General features: G+C 38.5%; 1 long non-coding RNA gene across 1 annotated transcript in view; it reads right to left on the reverse strand.

The window, feature by feature from the left end:
• The window catches only part of LOC118147813 (uncharacterized), a 45,764-nt gene extending 26,526 nt beyond the window's left edge, over nucleotides 1-19,238 (reverse strand). Inside the window, exons 1-3 of the long non-coding RNA XR_004734416.3 lie at nucleotides 19,157-19,238; nucleotides 13,627-13,697; nucleotides 7,583-7,660 (exon numbers count right to left, since the gene is read on the reverse strand). This is a non-coding gene — a long non-coding RNA (uncharacterized LOC118147813). The remainder of the gene's footprint in view (nucleotides 1-7,582; nucleotides 7,661-13,626; nucleotides 13,698-19,156) is intronic.
• Nucleotides 19,239-19,438: the final 200 nt, after the last annotated feature.

Genomic DNA, 19,438 nt, shown 5'->3' on the forward strand with positions numbered 1-19,438 from the left:
ATTAGCATGTGAGAGGAAACATATTTGCTCTACTTACAATTAAGTGACACCTATGGTCCTTCTCATCAAGAGTCTCAGAAGGCTGAGTGGAGTGGCTCATGGTGGTACCTCTGGCACAGCACAGTATAACTGGCATCAATAGGATGTAGTGGCAACAGCTACACCAAGATTTTTGGGAGAAAATATTGAATTTCAGAGATGACATACATATTACTCATTAGAAGAAGAAGCAGCTGATTAAATGGTGCCCTCCCGGGTTGAAGGTTTGCTTCTCCCAGTCCACCCACTGATCTGAGTGCACATCAGATCCAGAACCTGAGCAGAAGAGGAAAGCAGAAAGGCACTACAATGGAAAGAGAATGTTTATTGGTGTACATCCCCAGTGAACTCCCAAAATTCTGGGGAGGTGGGGATTTGAAGAGTCTGCAATAGCAGGAAAGGGTAGAGTTAGAGGATTTTTTTTTAACTCTGTTAGTTTTATCCCTCCCCCTTTCTAAATCTAGGCTGATAAACTCTGATAAAAAAGATTGCATCTATATGACTAGTTGTATAATTACTAATATAAGAATCACCGCAAAAAAAAAAATTTTTTTTTAGACAAAGTCTTGGTATGTTGCCCAGGCTGGAGTGCAGTGATCATTCTCATTCACAGGTGTGATAACAGCCGCACATTTTTCAGTTCAAGTGATCCTCCTGCTTAGGACTCCTCAGTATTTGGGACTATAGGTACACACCACCATGCCTGACTTGCAGAACAAATTTCTTAAATAGAATTTTAAGGTCTGGAGAAGACCCTAGAGATCATCTAGTCCATTTCCCAAATACTTAAACTTGGACCAGATCCATGCTGGCTTCATCAGATAACTTGAGAGCTTGTTAATAATCTGATTCCTGAACCGAGTTCCCCAAAATTCTGCTTCAGTAGGTTTGGCATAGTTTTAACAAGTACACTAGGTAATGGCAGTGATCATTCAGGTTTGAAGATCTAGTCATACTTCATCATTAAAAAAAATTAAGCTCAGGCAAAATAATACTTCTTCATTTTGAAGATGAGAAAACCAAAGTAAAATTAGAAAAAACAACTTGCCCAATATCACACAGAAACTCAATGACAAATTTGGAAATAGAATCTAGGTTGTCTGACTGCTAGTCCCATGCCAAGGGGCAGGATAATTTTTCTGGAGTTTCTTGAAACAAATGGTCAGTCATGCCAGTGTGCCCTGTATTTTAATAATGGCAGTAATGCCAGTGTGGAACAGACTACCTTAGAAGGTAGCAGAGATGGTAAATTATAGGACAAATGCTACCTAGAAGAAAATCTGTAGATAAATCCATCAGTTGGGTAGTTACACTTTACCTTCCAATTTTATATAAATCTATTCTTTGCCAACTCATTTGTTAGAAGTTTGTGAAAAATTGATGCCATATATTTTTAAACATAAAAGTTTAGTCCCTAATTATGAAAGGGAAGCTGGACAAGGATAGATGACCTATGGCAGTGATTTGATCCTCTAGAAAACTCGCTCTTTAACTCCTCACCATCTCACACCTAGTGGTTACTGCATCCGCTCTCTAACTGGTATCCGTCCCACTGACATATCCCCATAATACATTCCACACACTGTTGCCAGAAAGATCTTCCAAGTGCACTGATTCCATCACGTTATTCTGCTGAAAAATCTTCAGCAACTCCCAATTGGGCAAAAGTCTAACCATCACATTGGCAGTCAAAACCTTTTTATAATGTGACTCTTAGCCTAGCTCTTAAAATTTTTCTCCTGGTATGCTCAGCATCCACCCTGTTTGAGTCAAGATAGCTTTTTACATTGTTCCTACTTTTAATGACAACATATCTTCAAATTGCTTCACAAATGCTATTTACCTTAAACAGTTCACCTCATATTACTCATTCATTAAGAAATACTTAATGTTCACAAACTACATGCTATGTGCTGGAGATTCCTAGGAGAATAATTCAGGTATGATCTATACCCTACAATCTGATGGAGCAGCATGGCATTAAACTGCTAATTACCAATGACATAAGGAGTGTTTCAGCAAGAAAGTAGGGGCTAGTGCAGTGGCTCATGCCTATAATCCCAGCACTTTTAGAGGCTGAGGCAGGCGGATCACAAGGTCAGGAGATTGAGACCATCCTGGCTAACACACTCAAACCCTGTATTTACTAAACACATACACACACACACACACACACACTTAGCCTGGCATGGTGGTGCCTGCCTGTAGTCCCAGCTACTTGGGAGGCTAAAGCAGGAGAATTGCTTGAATCCAAGAAGTGGAGGTTGCAGTTGGCTGAGATCGTGCCATTGCACTCCAGCCTGGAGACAGAGCGAGATTCCATCAATCAAAAATGAAAACAAAAACAAAAAGACACCAAAAAACAGTACATCTAACAGGGAAACAACGTGCTATAATACATGAGTTTTTATGTCAGGGCAACTGTGACCTCACCACTTATGAAATCTTTTCTGCTCTTGCTGTCTACATATTTTTGCATATAGATACACACTTATTTGTTATTTAGCCATTTCCTTTGTGCTTGTTTTGTATTCCTAGATTGAAACCTCGTATAGGATAGTATCATATCTTAAATGCTTTTTATACCAGTTAATTACTAATGTAGTCTAAATAGTTAGGCACACAAAATGCTTATTAAAGACAGCATTTCATTATGCATGACAACATTAAGGTGCTTTTACTTCTGTTGTTTTGTTTGATCCTCCTGTTAATCTTATGAATTAGGTACAGTGAACCCTGACTTACAGATAAGAAAACTGAAGCTCAGAGAATCTGAGTGACTTGTCTAAGACCAAACAACTAATAATTTATGGAGTCTGAACAAAAACCCAGAGACTTTCATTCTTATTTAAAACTTTTTTCAGTGTAACATGAATAAAAATAACACGTAACAAGTGGATGAATAAATGAATGACTGTCTTATAATTTCTCACAATTCTTCTTCCTCTTTCCGTTTTTTTTTCTGCCTTACTTTTATGCTCATCCATCTGCTTTATATTCTTTCTTTGTCTGTAATCACACCTCCAGCTTGCTAGTGACAACTCATTTCTGGGGTATCATCAGTTGTTTTTTAAGAGGTTCAGTAGCAAAGAGGCTGTTGACCCCATCTGGCTGGCATTCTGTAGGCAGTTGTCCTAAGAAAGATTTCCCAGAAAAAGACCCTGAAAGAAGGATGTGTGTGTGTGTGTGAGTTATTAAGAAAGTGCCCCCAGGAGAACCCAGCAAGGTGGTGAGGGAAACACGACACGGAATGCAAAGAAGTTCAGCAATTTCTTGCAAAGCTCCAGTTTCAGTTTGATTCCACAGGGTGTGCTGGAATGTAAAATACACATCAGCCTATACCCACTGAGGCAAGGGAGCGGGGCTTTCATACTTCTTCACTAGTCCGTCGTTGGCTAAAGGCAACCCCAAGAGGATATATTTCCCAGATATTCGGCTTTCTGCACAGGGAAACAAAGCTCTTCTGAAGACGGTCATGGCTGTGAGCCTTTAAAGCCAAAAGCCCACTGGAATTGGAGGAAGAGTATGCTGAAATAGCAAACAGCAACAACAAAAACAAAGAAACGAAAATCCAAGGGGAATCTGGCCAGAGCACCAACAATACCTGCTAGGTCTAGGAACAATAATGTAAGAGTTCGTCACATTTTAGAGCATCACAAATTCCTTTAAAGATCTAATGCAAGCATTAGACGCTTATATCGGACATTTGCAAATGTTTAGAGCTGGCCAGTCTTCATAGGTCCCCAATGTCTCTGAGAGGCTTCAGTGAAGCCGTTCAACCTTAAAACTAACTTTCCAGGCCTCCATTTCTAAGACTCTGCTCTCCAAGAAAATGTCATAGGCTAAGCTGCTCTGTAACTTCATTACTCTGATAGTTACAGAGCAGAAGGAAAAGGCATTTTTTTTTCCAGCCTGCCTGGTTCTAAGGTGGAGTAACACTGCCATGTGACCTCAGGAAAATCTCAGTCCTATTAGCTAGAATGACATAAGGATAATGAATAATAACCTCCTTTAGCTGAGAAGTGTCCCTTGGGAGAGAAGGCACATAGACTGGAGACCCAGAGGATATAGATTGCTGTTCTCCATGGAAAGTAGAGTGTAAACTCAGAAAATCGAAACCAAGCCTGTGGGCTTTGCTGGCACATATGAGGCAGCTTTTCACCAGCCACGTCTCTGTGGCTCACTTATGGACTCCCTGGGCTCCACATCTATTATAATAAAAGAGGCAACTTTTTCTTTTTTCCTTATTGTGGAGAGGTCCATTGGGTTTTGTTTTGACAGGCCAGGCACAACATGACAGATGGGGCTGAAGTCACAATCCTCCTCCCCCAAACCATCAGAATTACTCTATTGCCCTCCCTTCCAATGTTGGAGGACGAGAACTTGTTACTAGGCTGCGGCATTGAGGAAATGTTGAGCCTCACCGGATTGGAATCTTGATGGCAATAAAGAAAACACTATACCTTGTCATCTGTATTTGAATCTCTAGACTTGTCTCTAATTGATTATTTATTCTTTAATTTATAAGCTTACATTGTCTCCACTATCATAACAAACTATATATAAAATTTTAAAATCTGGTTATAAAACAGAATGCAGAATATGGTCTCATTTATGAAGAAATACGTGTGAGTATGGTTGTATATTCATTAGAAGTCTGGAAGTATTCCAGCAGCTTGTTACAAGTGGTTACCCCTTGGGAGTGGGGAAGGAGATGAGATCATATAAAGAATTTTATGTTCTCGGCACGGTTTGGATATTTAACAACGATGAGAAGAAATATGATAATTTTTTTCATAAAAAATTATTAAATAAGATTCTCAAAGAAATATATTCTTTTTATTTAAGCAACTATTTTCATCTTTTCTTGGCTTATTTTAAATCTTTCCACATATAACCATTATAATAATTATAGCATATATATAATAATTTTTATTTGACATTTTCACTTAATGCTACTTCATTTACACTTTCTTAAGAACATAGTCGGCATATTTTTATTAATGGATGCTTAATTGTCCATTGATTCAATGTCTATTTTTGTGACATACTTTTCTTTGAAAATTATACTGTTACTTTTGGCCAATAAAATATAAAAAGGGTAGCTAATGGGAGGGAAATTCTCAAATCTCAAGCAAGACCCCCTGACTTACCATCAGACAAAGAAGAGCTAGGTCATTTGGAAAACTACCGTTGGCTTGTTTCAAGCACGTCCTTCCTGGTTTTTGGTAGACATTTACTGGACACCTACATACCAAACCAGTGTTATACTTTGTATTTAATCTATGTTTCCTGAATTGTAGCACTATAAGAATTTCTTTTAGAAATCTGATCTGCGAAGCTCATCTGAGTCCCGGCAGTCTACCAGCCAGCCGACAGAAGCAGCCTGAATTTGAAGACCAGCCAGCATCCTGTCTTACCATGTCAGCCGTATAAGTCAAAGAGGAGACAAGAGTACAGTTCTCCAAAGGGTGGGGACAAGATGGACATCAAGCATTATCTTCTTGTGGCCATAGAAGATAGAAAGGTTCTTCCCAGGACCAGGCCTCTGGGCTTGTAGAAGAACTTCCATATTCTCTTATCTCTGCAATGCCCACCTTTACTTTCCTCTGCAACCATTCCTCAGGAGTATATGATATATTTCTCTTCCCCCCCTTGGATTTTTTTCCCCTTTGGCTCCAAACTTAATCAAAATATGAACATAGAGATATAGACTATTGATCCTACAAGCCATTCCCTTCAATTTATAGGAGATAGGGTCAAAGAGAGAATATAATTTGCTGAAGGGCCTATAGCATCCACCAGCCCTGTGAATGATGCAGGTGTGAGAACCTCCTAAAACATGTGGCTGTGTGTGGGTATCAATGTTTGCCTGTTAATACGTATCTCCATTTTTACATTTCCATATTAGGCTATCTCTGGCCTGTGTTCATGAAGATTCTCTGGTATCCTCAGCTGGAACCTAATTCTCTATCAAACAAAACCCACCTGTGCTTCTTTCATGATACTTACCACTTTTTGTTGTGTTATGATTACTCTTGCATTTGTATAATCTTTATGCTTAGATCTCAAGTTCTTTTGGGGAAATAGTTCATATTCTTACATATACATTTCCTAGAGAGCATAATAAAATAACTTGTTTAGTTAATGATGGTTGAAGGAAAGTGCATAGCTTTTCTTCTTGAAGGATTCACAATAATTTTTGGTAGAACAGAATGATATAAAGCCTTAGGAAAGTGGTCTATCTTATAACTTAAGTAAAGGCTTTGGAGTCTCAAAGACATGTGCTCAAATGGCAGCTCCACATTTAGTTGCCACATTGCCTCAGGCAAGTTACTGAACTCTATGAGCTTCAATGGCCTTATCTGTACACTGGAGGAAGTCATATGTGTCTCATGGGATCGTAACTGTTTTAAATGAAGAAATATATGAAATTAGCACACTTATTTGCATAGAACATGCACGTATTAAATTATACTTATCATTAATTACTGTTAGAGACTCGTAGTATCAGTAACACAATTTGCTGGCAAAGAGCATTAGGCTCAAATGTTTAAATGGAGCGGGGAGAAGAAAGCAAGTGGCTTTTACTCTAATTTACCTGGCACTGCCTATCCTGACCAATTCCTTCGATGGCTACCCTAGTCTTGAAATTAACATCTTAATGCTAATTAAGTATTTAGTAATGGTCCTACCATTACTAAAATAATGGTAGGACCACAAAATAGACTGGCCATTTGGTAGGAAAAACAAATACCTTTCTTCTTCTTGCATTTGTTTTACCACCTAAAATGCATACAGGCTAGTACACGCTACCATGGACAGAGATAATATGATTTCTCTTGGGTTCATCCAGAATACTTGGAAAACTCTCATAAGAAATCAGTGATAAAAGACAGTGGAGTCTTTTTTTTTTTTTAACTTTTCTCTTCTTTTCTTTCTAAGTGTTAGGAGATGAACTGCCTACTTAGTGATTAATTAGTATGCCCCTCCTCACTCCAGTGTGAGAGGCATACATTTAATCCTAAAAGTACAGGCAAAATTACCAAAGTGAAAATGTATTCCCTGGAGAAATGGAGATAAGAATGCAGATGCTTACTGAAGTGCGGTTGCTTGTGGATTTGTGAGGCTGATGGAATATGATGTTTACATTAAGAACAGCTTGCAATTGTATTGGAAACAAATGCTTACCATTGCATTACTGAAATGAAGACATATGCAATAAAAATTTTCTGCATTGGAACACACAGATGCATAACAATTATTATCAGTGTACGACTATGACTGCATGATTATGAAATTCCAAGTTTCAATAGAAAATGAGAATAGGAAACATAAACATTGTCATTATTTAAATTGCAATAAACAATTACATTAGATATTAAAAGATGAGAGCAAAAACATTTCAATTAAGCTAGCATAAATGCTACAAAAATCTTCTATATAACAGTTTTTTTCAAAATGATATTGATATTTATATGCAAAAATGTAAATAATCCCAATAAATTGTGAGAACATGAAGGAAAGGAAAGTAGCCAGAAACCTGAGATGCTCAAATCCTGACATCCTGCAAGACCTCTCCCCCATCTTCTCCACCCTCTCTGATGAGATTTCCAGGGATCTGTAGGCAGAAGACAAGGTCACTTGTTTTATTGCAAGGAGTGTTTTATTCCAAACCTCAGTGTAACCTCTAGCAATTTTGTTTATTTAGACTTGAAATAAAATGAATCTATGGCTTTTTTTTTTCTTAGCAACAGCAAGCTTTTTATGATTGTCAGTTCATACATTGCACTCTATAAACATCTTTTAGATAAGGTAAACAATATACAACATTTAAATGTTAATAGTTCTTGTTTTATATAGGTTTAATAGACAATATAGTTTTATTTCACCAAAGTGTTGATACCTCAAGACCAGACTTCGTAATGAATACACACTGAACTGCCAGTCATGTTTCACATCCACTTGGTTTATTTTAACCTTTTACAACATGAAAATAGAAAATCCTAATGTTGGCAGGCATGGTGGCTCATGTCTATAATTCCAGAACTTTGGGAGGCTGAGGTGGGTGGGTCACCTGAGCTCAAGAGTTCAAGACCAGCCTGGGCAACATGGTGAAACCCCATCTATACCTAAAAATATACAAAAATTAGCCAGACACCACAGAGCACACCTGTAGTCCTAGCCACTTGAAAGGCTGAGGTATGAGAATCACTCAAACCCAGGAGGTTGAGGCTACAGTGAGCCAAGATTGTGCCACTGTACTCCAACTTGGGTGACAGAGCGACTTCGTCTCAAAAAAAAAAAAAAAAGACTCAAAACCCAAAAACCAAAAACCAAAAAATCAAATGTGCAATTGTAAGTCATCAGAAATGGGAGTAAGTGTTTGGTGACTTGTCAGATATTTTTTTTTTTTTGAGATGGAGTCTTGCTCTGTCACCCAGGCTGGAGTGAAAATGGTGTGATCTTGGCTCACTGCAACCTCCACCTCCCGAATTCAAGCAATTCTCTTGCCTCAGCTTCCTGAGTAGCTGGGATTACAGGTGCCTGTCACCATGCCCACCTAGTTTTGTGTTTTTAGTAGAGATGGGATTTCACCATGTTGTACAGGCTGGTCTCGAACTCTAGGACTCAAGTGATCCACCCACTGCACCCACTGACTTGTCAGATAATTATAGACATTGAGATCAGTGAAGAGCCTGGAAAGATGGAGAGAGATTTCATTGAAGGTTACTTCAACATTCTCTCACATACTAATTTGGAATATCATGTCCAAAGCTGGAAGTCTGGATATTTAACTTGGGAGAAAGAAGAAAATGAATTAATTATCCACTTTCAGTTGCTTTAATTCTTAAAGTATTTATATTTTGCTGTGACATTTGTATGCATTTTTAAAAAGTGTTTAGTTGATCATTGATTTTTCTGATGGAAGGAAAAAATTATCACATTCTGAGAAAGATCCAAATTCTTGATGAAAAAGCTGCCTTTACCATAATTCAGTCTTTTAAATATATTTTGATATATTTTTCTAAACATTAAATATTATATTTTACCTCTAAGATGATAGATTTAAACCATTCAGATACTGACTGAATCGTAGAGATGGTCTTTACTGATTTTAACAGTGCCATGAAAAAAATCTTTCATTTCATTTCATATTCAAGCAATGCAAGCACCTTTCCCTTCAACAGTTAGCCAACTTAAATATTGTGACAGTCATATACTTGCTGCTTATTTCTTTGAACAGCAGGAGGAGAAGGCATACCTCCAGGCTCTACAATTGAATCAGAGTCATAGGTTTTATAATTTCTTTCAACACTAAATTAAGATCAGAAGATATATTGGTGACTTCCAATTGGTGACCTGTTCTCTGAGAATAAGCAGTGTGTGCACTGGCATTCAAGAGCAGCCCCCGTTATCCCTGTGGTAAAGTGTTCTCTTACCGCACACATAGCTGGTGCACCTTTGGTTCTGACCCCAACGTGCCATTTCCAGCTTAACTCTTGGCTCGTTAAAACAGGTGGTACCTAAATGAGAAATCTCTCTCCTGTAGTGTATGTTTTTAAGGATAAGCAAACTAAGAAGTCATTGGGCACTTTTTCTTATTCAAAGTACATTTGCCAAAAGCTGATCCACACTCTGCATTAAAAAATGCTTTGATCTCACTGTAAAGGGCAGCATGCCTGTGGGATGCCAATTGCTCAGTCACATCCTATGCCATTGGCAGAATGTAACATCAAAAAGATGTCATTAGATAAGTTTACCAATAACTCATTCTTCTTTCTCTCCAAATAAAATATTATCAATGACGTTGTTTTTGGTTTTACAGACTTTTGGGAAATAGAGTGATTTATGCCTATTTTTGCTCTACGTATTGACAATTACTTATTTTGATGCCTGAATAGTTTAGATGCGTGAGTCATATTGTCTCATTTCTCATTTAAATAACAAATTAGTTAATTTTCTATGTGAAACATTTTCTTTTTTGCTCATTCCAAAACATTGTGATTGGTTTACCAGGCTGGGCATGGTGGCTCATGCCTGTAATCCCAGAACTTTTCAAGGCCAAGGCAAGAGGATCACTGGAGGCCAGGAGTTTGAGAGCAGCCTGGGCAACATATTGAGACACCCGCCTCTACAAAAAAATTGAAAAATTAGCAGGGTGTGGTGGTGCACACTCGTAGTCCCAGGTACTTGGGAGACTGAGGTGAGAGGATCCATTGATCCTGGAAGGTTGTGGCTGCAGTGAGGTATGATTGTGCACACTGCATTCTAATCTGGATGACAGAGAGAGATCCTGTTTAAAAAAAAAAAAAAAAGAACATCCAATTTAGTCATTACAGTACCTTGTATAAAGTTTAGGAATATAATTTGGAGAATATAGTTCATTCTTCAAATTATATTCCTAAACCTTATATAATGATATTTACAAGAAAAATAACTTCAAATTTATGAAAAGTATACTGCTTCATCTTTCTCTCTCTCTTTAAACTGACAGCTTAATAGATCTAAGTAAGAGAGGCAGCCGAGTGTGGTGGCTGACACCTGTAATCCCAGCACTTTGGGAGGCCTAGGTGGGCATATCATGAGATCAAGAGATCAAGACCATCCTGACCAACATGGTGAAACCCCATCTCTACTAAAAATACAAAAATTAGCTGGACATGGTGGCGTGAGCCTGTAGTTGCAGCTATTCAGGAGGCTGAGGCAGGAGAATCGCGTGAACTCGGGAGGTGGAGTTCACCTCCAGTGAGAGATCGCACCACTGCACTCTGGCCTGGTGGTAGAGAGAGACTCTGTCTCAAAATGAACAAACAAACAAACAAAAACAAAACAAGAGAGGCTGCTAATAATGGTCCGAGGACCACATGTTGTTCTGCCTTAAGTTCACTGTGCTTACCATTCCTCCACCGGAAGGAAAGTTAAGTCTGAGAAACGCAAGCCAAAGAAAAGGAATTTCTCTCTATGACCCACAGCAGGGCTGGCAAGAGGTGTATGAAGGGCAGGGCACAAGGAATGGTCAGCCTGCCTCTCTCAGGACAGGAGGAGTGTTCGATCACAGACATTGTTTAGAATTATTGGTGCATGTTGATAACAAACAGATTTTTAGTTGTTCTGTTATTGCTTTTAAATTATTTACAGACAATTCACACCTTTATTTTTTATACCTGGGGCAGACCACCCTCACTCTCAGCCCTTAGCAGGCCATATCAGTGGGTCTAATAGGAGCACTCTGTACTAAGTAGGCCTGGGAGAGAGCTCACATGGGATGAATCCTAGGCCTGTCTTACCTTGATAGCTTTAAAAATGAAGAGAGAGACCCTACCAAGAGGGGAAATACACACACACACATACACACATACACACACACACACACACACAGAGAGAGAGAGAGAGAGAGAGAGAGAGAGAGATAGAAAGAAATGTGTTGAGGGAGAAAGAGACTATCTTGGTTAGCACAGGACCTGATAAATGACCCTGATCTTGACCCCTTCATTTCTGCACCATGTCTACTCTTGAGGAGAGTGAGGTAGAACTGGGAGCAAGGGGTCCAGTAGAAGCGGAACATAGAGGATTCTGGAGATTTTTCAAAAGACAGTGGGAAGAAGTCTTTGAGTGATTTGAGACTTGATTCTCAAACACAGTGTAGGCATTGGTTCATTTTTCACAGGATTTCAGAGATCAAATGCAAATTTGCTAAAGTTTATGTTGGTGAGAATGTGCTTAGTCAACAGAGCGTATGAAATCCTGAGCTGAGGTGAAAGTGGATAGTCAGAACACCAGTGTGGACCCCAGTGAGGCTGCTAAGAACCTAACCATTTCTCATCTTGGGTCTCCAGAGTCACAGATGCGCTGATCTGTCTTATCATAGTACCCCTACGCTGAGCATGGCAGAGGCAACCAGTGGAGCTAGTGGGCTGCCTGTAGCACACTAGAAATCCAATTCATGAGATTTCCATTCCTTAAAACCTTTTTAATGTTCAGCTGTTTCACATTAGGTTTTCCTAAAGTGGTGTACACTCATACACTTGGACCATTCAGTTTCTCCAGTAAGTAAGTGAAGCTGTAGTAACCTGCACTTTTCTTATTTACTTGAGGGAAACTGATGTTCTGGAAAATTGCTCGGTGACTAAGGAAAGGGTATTCTTTCTCCTCCAAGGAAGTGCTCCAACCCTGTGGTGAACAAACGTTGCATCAGAGCTTTTTAAAAAAAATTATTATTATTATACTTTAAGTTTATTACATAGGCATACACGCGCCATGGTGGTTTGCTGCCCCCATCAACCCATTATCTACATTAGGTATTTCTCTCCTAATGCTCTCCCTCCCCTAACTTCCCAGACTCTGACAGGCCCCGGTGTGTGATGCTCCCCTCCCTGTGTCTATGTGTTCTCATTGTTCAACTCCCACTTATGAGTAAGGACATGCGGTGTTTGATTTTCTGTTCTTGTGTTAGTTTGCTGCAAATGTGTATCAGAGCTTATGAACAGTAAGTATGAGTTCCCCACTACTATTTTGGTTTTAGTTATGAAAATTCAACTAATTCAATAAGCATTCACTGAGTGGTTGTTATGAGCCAGACCCTAGGCCAGGAGCTAGAGTTATGGAAATATGTCTCACAGATGTACACAGTTAACCACATGAGAAGGCAAAAGTCAACCAGTGCAATAAACAAGGCACAAACAAAAGCTTCTGGATTGAGGGTATGTGTGTGGGGGGCACATGCACCATTTTCAAGCTCAGGTAATTTATTTGATCTCTCTGTAATCACCCTTATAAATATTCGGGCAAACTTAATGACTTGTGAGGCTTACAGCATTACAGGTTTTTAACAAAGTACCGTCCCCTCCTCCTCCTCTCTCCTCCACTCCCACACTGCAGACGTATTGTAGGCAGGGACTGCATGGTGCTTGTCCACCATGTCCTGGATGGTATCTATTCTAGTGCTTTGTTCCAGTTATGCCCAACAAATATACGCTTGGGTGAATAGTTTGCTGATTGTGCTTAGGAAAGAGCCAGAAATGAAAAATAGAAAGAAGGAGAAGAAAGAAAAAGAGAGAAAACATTGCTCCAACCACTGTTGATAAAAGACAATTAGGAAGGAAGGGCAAATGGAAGGATTTATGCAGATGGAAAAGACGGGTTCATCAAATTATTAATTCCAAATGAGTGTAGGTTATCAATACTTTTTTCCTGTCTGTGTTTGGCCAGCTGGTATTACTGAGAGCACACTAATGCTACATAATTAGAAATGATATTTTATAGCAGCACAGCAATTTGAAGCATACACTCTGCCACATTTACCAGTGATACCCCATACCTCTCGTAATTCCCACCTCGTTCTCTTGAGGTACTGAATGAGTATTAGTCATTTGGTGAGATCTCCTAATGTCATCAGATGATCCAAAAAGAATTTGCAAAAGAATTTGAAAAGGGAAAGCTTCAGCCCAATAGTTACTACCATAAAAAAAAAAAACACTATGATAGCAAACAGTATATTTGTCTGATTTTACCTGTAGAATAAACTTATTATAGAACGGTCACTTAATAGACCAAGTATTTCAGTGTTATGTGGGAGGATATTACCTGTCTGTCTTCTTTGCAAATATTATGACCACCATCAAATCCACACCAGCCTGGATTATGTACACCAATCCCTATGAAAAACAAGTCAAAAAACTCCAATTGGAAAGACAGGCTGTAGTTAATCTTTTGTTCTCTATACTAGTATTCTCACTTTTTTGAGGCCAACCTTTAACTCTCCAAGTGGCATTTTTAGGAAGCTATATAAGCTGATGAAAAAATTATCTTACTGAGAGGACTGGTCCTGAAATTTACTTCTTTTTATTGGGCAGCATTTAGCATCTATTTGGGCTACAATTCTGAATGGACTCTCCTAATAGCATCCAGATCACTAGTGAGAATATTAAAATAACCCTCCAGTCCTCCCCCACATAGCCCTTTACCCTAGTTCCAACCTTGAGGCTGTCGAGACTGTTCGCTTCCGCCTGCCATCTATTTTGCACTCCCCTGCTCTGGTGCCTTGAATTATTTATGTATTTGTATCCCTGACTAGAATGTAAATTATTTGGAGGGCAGACACCACGTTTCATTCACCTTTATATTTCTTAATTGCCCTTTGCACAAAGGTTTTGAGATATGATAAACATTTGCTAAATAAATAATCAGAGAAGTAGGCCAAATTATACTGTCAGTGAGCTTTGGAGTCCCAATTATACAGAATAATGTTCATTGCCTCTCTAAAATTAATCCTAATTCAAGTTGTGTATTATAGTTTGATAAACATTCAGAACAAAAATTAATCTGAGATTATAAACATATTGGATATGTCTATATATAGCCCATATTGTTGAATGAGGCTTTCCCTGGTCTAATGCCTGTATATTTCAGTTGACTTTAAAGAAGAAGATTTAAAAAAAGAATTAGGCCTTTTCAATCTGTACTAACAAGATAACATTAAACTGCTATAAGCATATTTCATTAGATAGAAGTAAATCCCTAATTAGTTTAAGACTGTAACATGTTAAACAAATTATAATATGTATATTGTCAGATAATGCCATACTGAAGAAAAATTATCCATGTCAACCAGATAAAAGTACAGCATATATTAGTCAACTTCAGGGATTTAAGATATGAGAGCTAAAATATCCCTTAGCATTATTCAAGTGCGGGAGCCAGAAATTCGAGTGTCTACAGAGGTCAGGCCAGAAACCTAAATTCTTACAGGAGATGATGGGTAGAATACCATGCAGAGAGGTAGGGCCTTCCTCACTAATGGGAACAACGGTGTAAAAGTGTTCCTATTTCTCCACATCCTCTCCAGCATCTGTTGTCTCCAGATTTTTAAATGATCTCCATTCTAACTGGCGTGAGATGGTATCTCAATGTAGTTTTGATTTGCATTTCTCTAAACGACCAGTGATGATGAGCATTTTTTCATGTTTGTTGTCTGTGGTGGGGAGCTAGGGGAGGAACAGGGGGTGCTGTGGAGCTGGGGAGGGATAACATGGGGAGAAATGCCAGATATAGGTGATAGGGAGGAAGGCAGTAAACCACATTGCCATGTATGTAACTATGCAACAATCCTGCATGTTGTTCACATGTGCCCCAAAACTTATAACGGAATAAAATACATGTATATATACACATATACATATGTATATATAGAAACAATGGTTGCCAGCTCCAGGTTATGGTTTCCCCATAAAGATAAAGCCTGGATATTGTCACAGAAGAAGAAAAGTTGCAAGTCTAGACACTTGTGAGAAACATCTTGAGTTTTAAATGGCTGCAACTTCATTTTTTTTTTTTTGGTCAAAATCAAGTGTAAGTCAAAAAAAAAAAAAAACACAAAAAAACCATCTGTAGGTCAGATTCAGTTCCATAGGTCATCAGTTCCTAGATGAGCCAGACAATGTACATGATCTTTAAGGTACCATTTGACCTCAGATTGTGCTGGTACATATTCAGTTAGCAATTTAATATAGTGAGCAAGAATTCTTCTGTATTTTCTGCCAGAGGTTGCTTATTTTACTAAAATTATCAAGTCACATTTAAACAATACATTGCAAGCTATTTTTGGGAAAAGAAAGATATCTACAGAGAACAACTGATAAGTGTAACCGCGTAAAAACTTGGCTATATCTCAAGCATCTTCATGGAGTCACTCACAGATTTTCATCTTCACATTTGGTGTGTTTTCTAGGCTAGATCTATTCATCGAGACTGCCAAGTGAGATTTTGAAAAGAATAAGTAAACCGAAATGGAATCACTTATTCTGACCTCATGTTTTCTTTGGGTGTTTGAGAGGGATGTCACAACTGTAGCTATGCAGCTGGAAATGTCTGGTGGCTTTAACACAAGAATTATTAATTTGTCGAGACTTACACATATTCACTTCTCCACACTTACATTGAGTGTACTATATCCAAAAGTGGATGTCATTGAGCAATTAATGTTCCTAAATGCAGTTATATTCTAAAACCACACTAACCTGTTAACATCTGGATAGCTGTTCAGTATTATGGATACACACACACACACACACACACACACACACACACACACACAGTAATAGCAAGTGCTTATGCTGATGTCTTGGAAAATTCACATGCCAGAATCTAGAGAGGCTAGTTCTAATAGCATAAATTAGTTTAAGTGTTATGAATGATTTGATTAGTTAAGTTAGTTTGAAAAATAGAGAGATGTCAAAAAGCTCTTCAATCTTCCTTCAGATTATGCAAATCATACTTTCTTGACATCTCTTTTACAAGGAAGCAGTCTTTCCTAGCATGCCTACTCTTTTCATAACTTTCCAGTAAATCCAAGTAATTTGATAATTAAATAACCCGATATTCTTTCAGTAAAACAGTCTCTGTGTACTTACTATATAGAAAGCTCTTCACGAGGCAGTGAGAAGGGCTAGATGTGACAGGTGCCCTCAAGCACCTTAGAGAGTGAATGGAGATTCCTAGAATAATGTGAAAGGCCCTTAGCAATCTGTATCCCTCTTTATTTAAAAAGCCTACATTATGCCAAACACAGCGGAGAAGATGGAGATGTTCTTGCCTTTATAGGACATAAAATGCCTCATAAAATTGAACAAATAATAAGAGAAACTCTATGTACATAAAACTAAACAAATAACACAACAGTTTTTAATTCCATAAAGGATTACAAAGAAATCTAGAAGTTTGTAGGAGCTTCTTTATCATCTCTTTAGCCTCTTCTCTTGTCATTACCTTCTTAAATTTTGTGTTCTGCCAAAATAGAGCTGCCTATGGGTCCCTGTACACAACACGTTTCATGCCTTGATATCTTTCCATATGTCAGTCTCTCTACTTGGAGTCCCTCAACTTTCTATGATTTGTCTACCTGTCAACTCTTATTCATCTTTTCAAAGCCATCTGTTTCAGACATCTCTCGTGCAGCACTTCAAAATCTCTCAGCCTCATTTGTCTCTTATTCGGATTACTGCAGACACTCTGTAAGGACTTTGACCAGCTTCATGCATGTGCATTGTGACAGTGACTTGTCTCACACCCCTCCCTGTGTCTCTCACTTTCCACATTCAATGCCCACATACTCAAAATGCACAAGTGACAGGAGTTAATGCTCTGATGGACAAACTCTGGGCAGTGTTAAGAAAGTTTGTATGCCTCCTCAGAGAATCCTCTAAGGAAAAGAGAAAGGAAATGAAAGGAGAAGAGAAGAGTGACCAGAGGAAAGAAGGGAGGGAGGGAGGGAGAGAGGAAGAATCAGCAAACATAGGAAGGAGGAAGAAAAAGGATGTGTACATAAATAGTGAAGTCAGGCTAAGTCATGGTAGATGCCATCTGAAAGATACTAACACAGAATGTGTACTGAGAATTGAGAACAAAATCTGAGAGTGATAATGTGAATCTAGTGTGATAACAGATGTGAGTCAAACATCACAGTAAAATAAGAGTGGTAATCAGTAATTGGTAAGTGTTACTGGGCTGAGTGCAGTGGCTCGTGCCTATAATCCCAGAACTTTGGGAGGCCAAAGCAGGATGATCACTTGAGCCCAGGAGTTTAAGACCGACATAATGAGACCCTGTCTCTACAAAAAATAAATAAATAACTTAGTCGGGCATGGTGGCATGTGCCTGTACTCCCAGCTACTCAGGAGGTTGAGGTGGGAAGATTGCTTGAACCTAGGAGTTTAAAGTTTATAGTAAGCCATGTTCACACCACTGTACTGCAGCTCGGGTGACAAAGTGAGTGAAACCCTGTCTCAAAAAATATATGTAATAAATCTTATTGACTGGCTGGAAATTCCAGGTCTAAGAGAAAAACTATCATCCCGTGGTGTGAGTACAGCTAGTGTGGCCAGTGGATCAGAGGAGAGGGAAGGATAAAGAAGCGTCATCAGTTCTTGGGATTCGCACAAAGTGGAGAAATTCTTAATTTCACCTCTTTGGCACCTCTTTTGGACTTCTTTGAAAGATGGCACGGTGGCAGGAGGTCTGAGCCAGTGATAGGAGCATGGGAAGTGACAGAAGCTACGTAAGTCTTTATCTCAAGTGATATTACAATGCCATAAAAATGAGGCTAAAACTTCACAATAACCAGCATTTCAATAGGAATTCAAGTAGTTTTACTGCACTGGTAAAAAATCTGATTCTCTTTGCATGTTTTCAGGTTTCAATTTTGTATTTACATTAAAAAAAAAAACTTCTAGTGTTTTAGTTCTGAGCATCTACAGTGAGTGAAGAAGCTCACTTTTTAAGTGAATTTGTAAAGGGATAAATGTACAACATTTGGAGAAACCTCTGGCAGTGATTCTCAAACATTATTGATACAATAAACACAAAGGAAATACTGAAATGCAAACTTCTGAGTCCTAGACTAGCCCTTCTAAATCAGAATTTCAGGGATATGACCTAGGAAACTATATTCTTTTTTTTTCTCTTGAGACGGAGTTTCACTCTTGTTGCCCAGGCTGGAGTGCAATGGTGCGATCTCGGCTCACTGCAACCTCTGCTTCCCAGGTTCAAGCACTTCTCCAGCCTTAGCCTCCTGAGTAGCTAGGATTACAGCATGCGCCACCATGCCTGGCTAATTTTTTATTTTTAGAAAAGACAGGATTTCTCCATGTTGGTCAGGCTGATCTCAAACTCCCGACCTCAGGTGATCCACCCGACTATGCCTTCCATAGTGCTGGGATTACAGGCGTGAGTCACTGCAGCCACCCTGTATTCTTAATGTGTACCTTATGTTATCTTGACAAAATCCTAAATTATTGGAATTTTGAAAAACACTGGCTTAAATAAGCATGCAAAATTAGTGTCAGTCAAAAGTATACATGTATTAATTAGTCTGTTAAAGTAAACATGTGCAAAGACTAACAGCTAATAACTTTTGCCATTCATTGAAAGTAAGTGAAATATGTTTTCAAAGAAAGGAAACATCTTTGACTCTAGCATTAGCCTAATCAGAATGTAAGTCTGAAAAAAGACTCTTGTAATTTAAAATGAAAATTTTAACTTCTCAACCCAAAGCACCATTACTTGGGTTATTATACTGCACAGAAAAAGTCTTCCCCCAAAACAGTAAATAGATACTTACTTGATCCTTCTAGTAGATTCTTCACATATTCCTCCCCACAAGTAAGGTGATTATTTCCAGAAAGTTCAAGTTTCTATCCCTGAGACACAAAAGTAGTGTGTATCTTTAAATAACATTTTTTCCAGATTCTTACTGTGAAGAGTTAAAAAAAAAATGTATGACCCTGTTAAACATGAGTTATTTAATTCATTTACTTGGTTAGTTGTTTTGGCTTGATGATTTGCTTTAGTTTTGGCTTAGGGAGTACATCCTATAAGTAGGATGATTATCCATGCACAGTTC

This window comes from Callithrix jacchus, chromosome 15, assembly GCF_049354715.1.
Source record: "Callithrix jacchus isolate 240 chromosome 15, calJac240_pri, whole genome shotgun sequence".
NCBI classification, from domain to species: domain Eukaryota; kingdom Metazoa; phylum Chordata; class Mammalia; order Primates; family Cebidae; genus Callithrix; species Callithrix jacchus.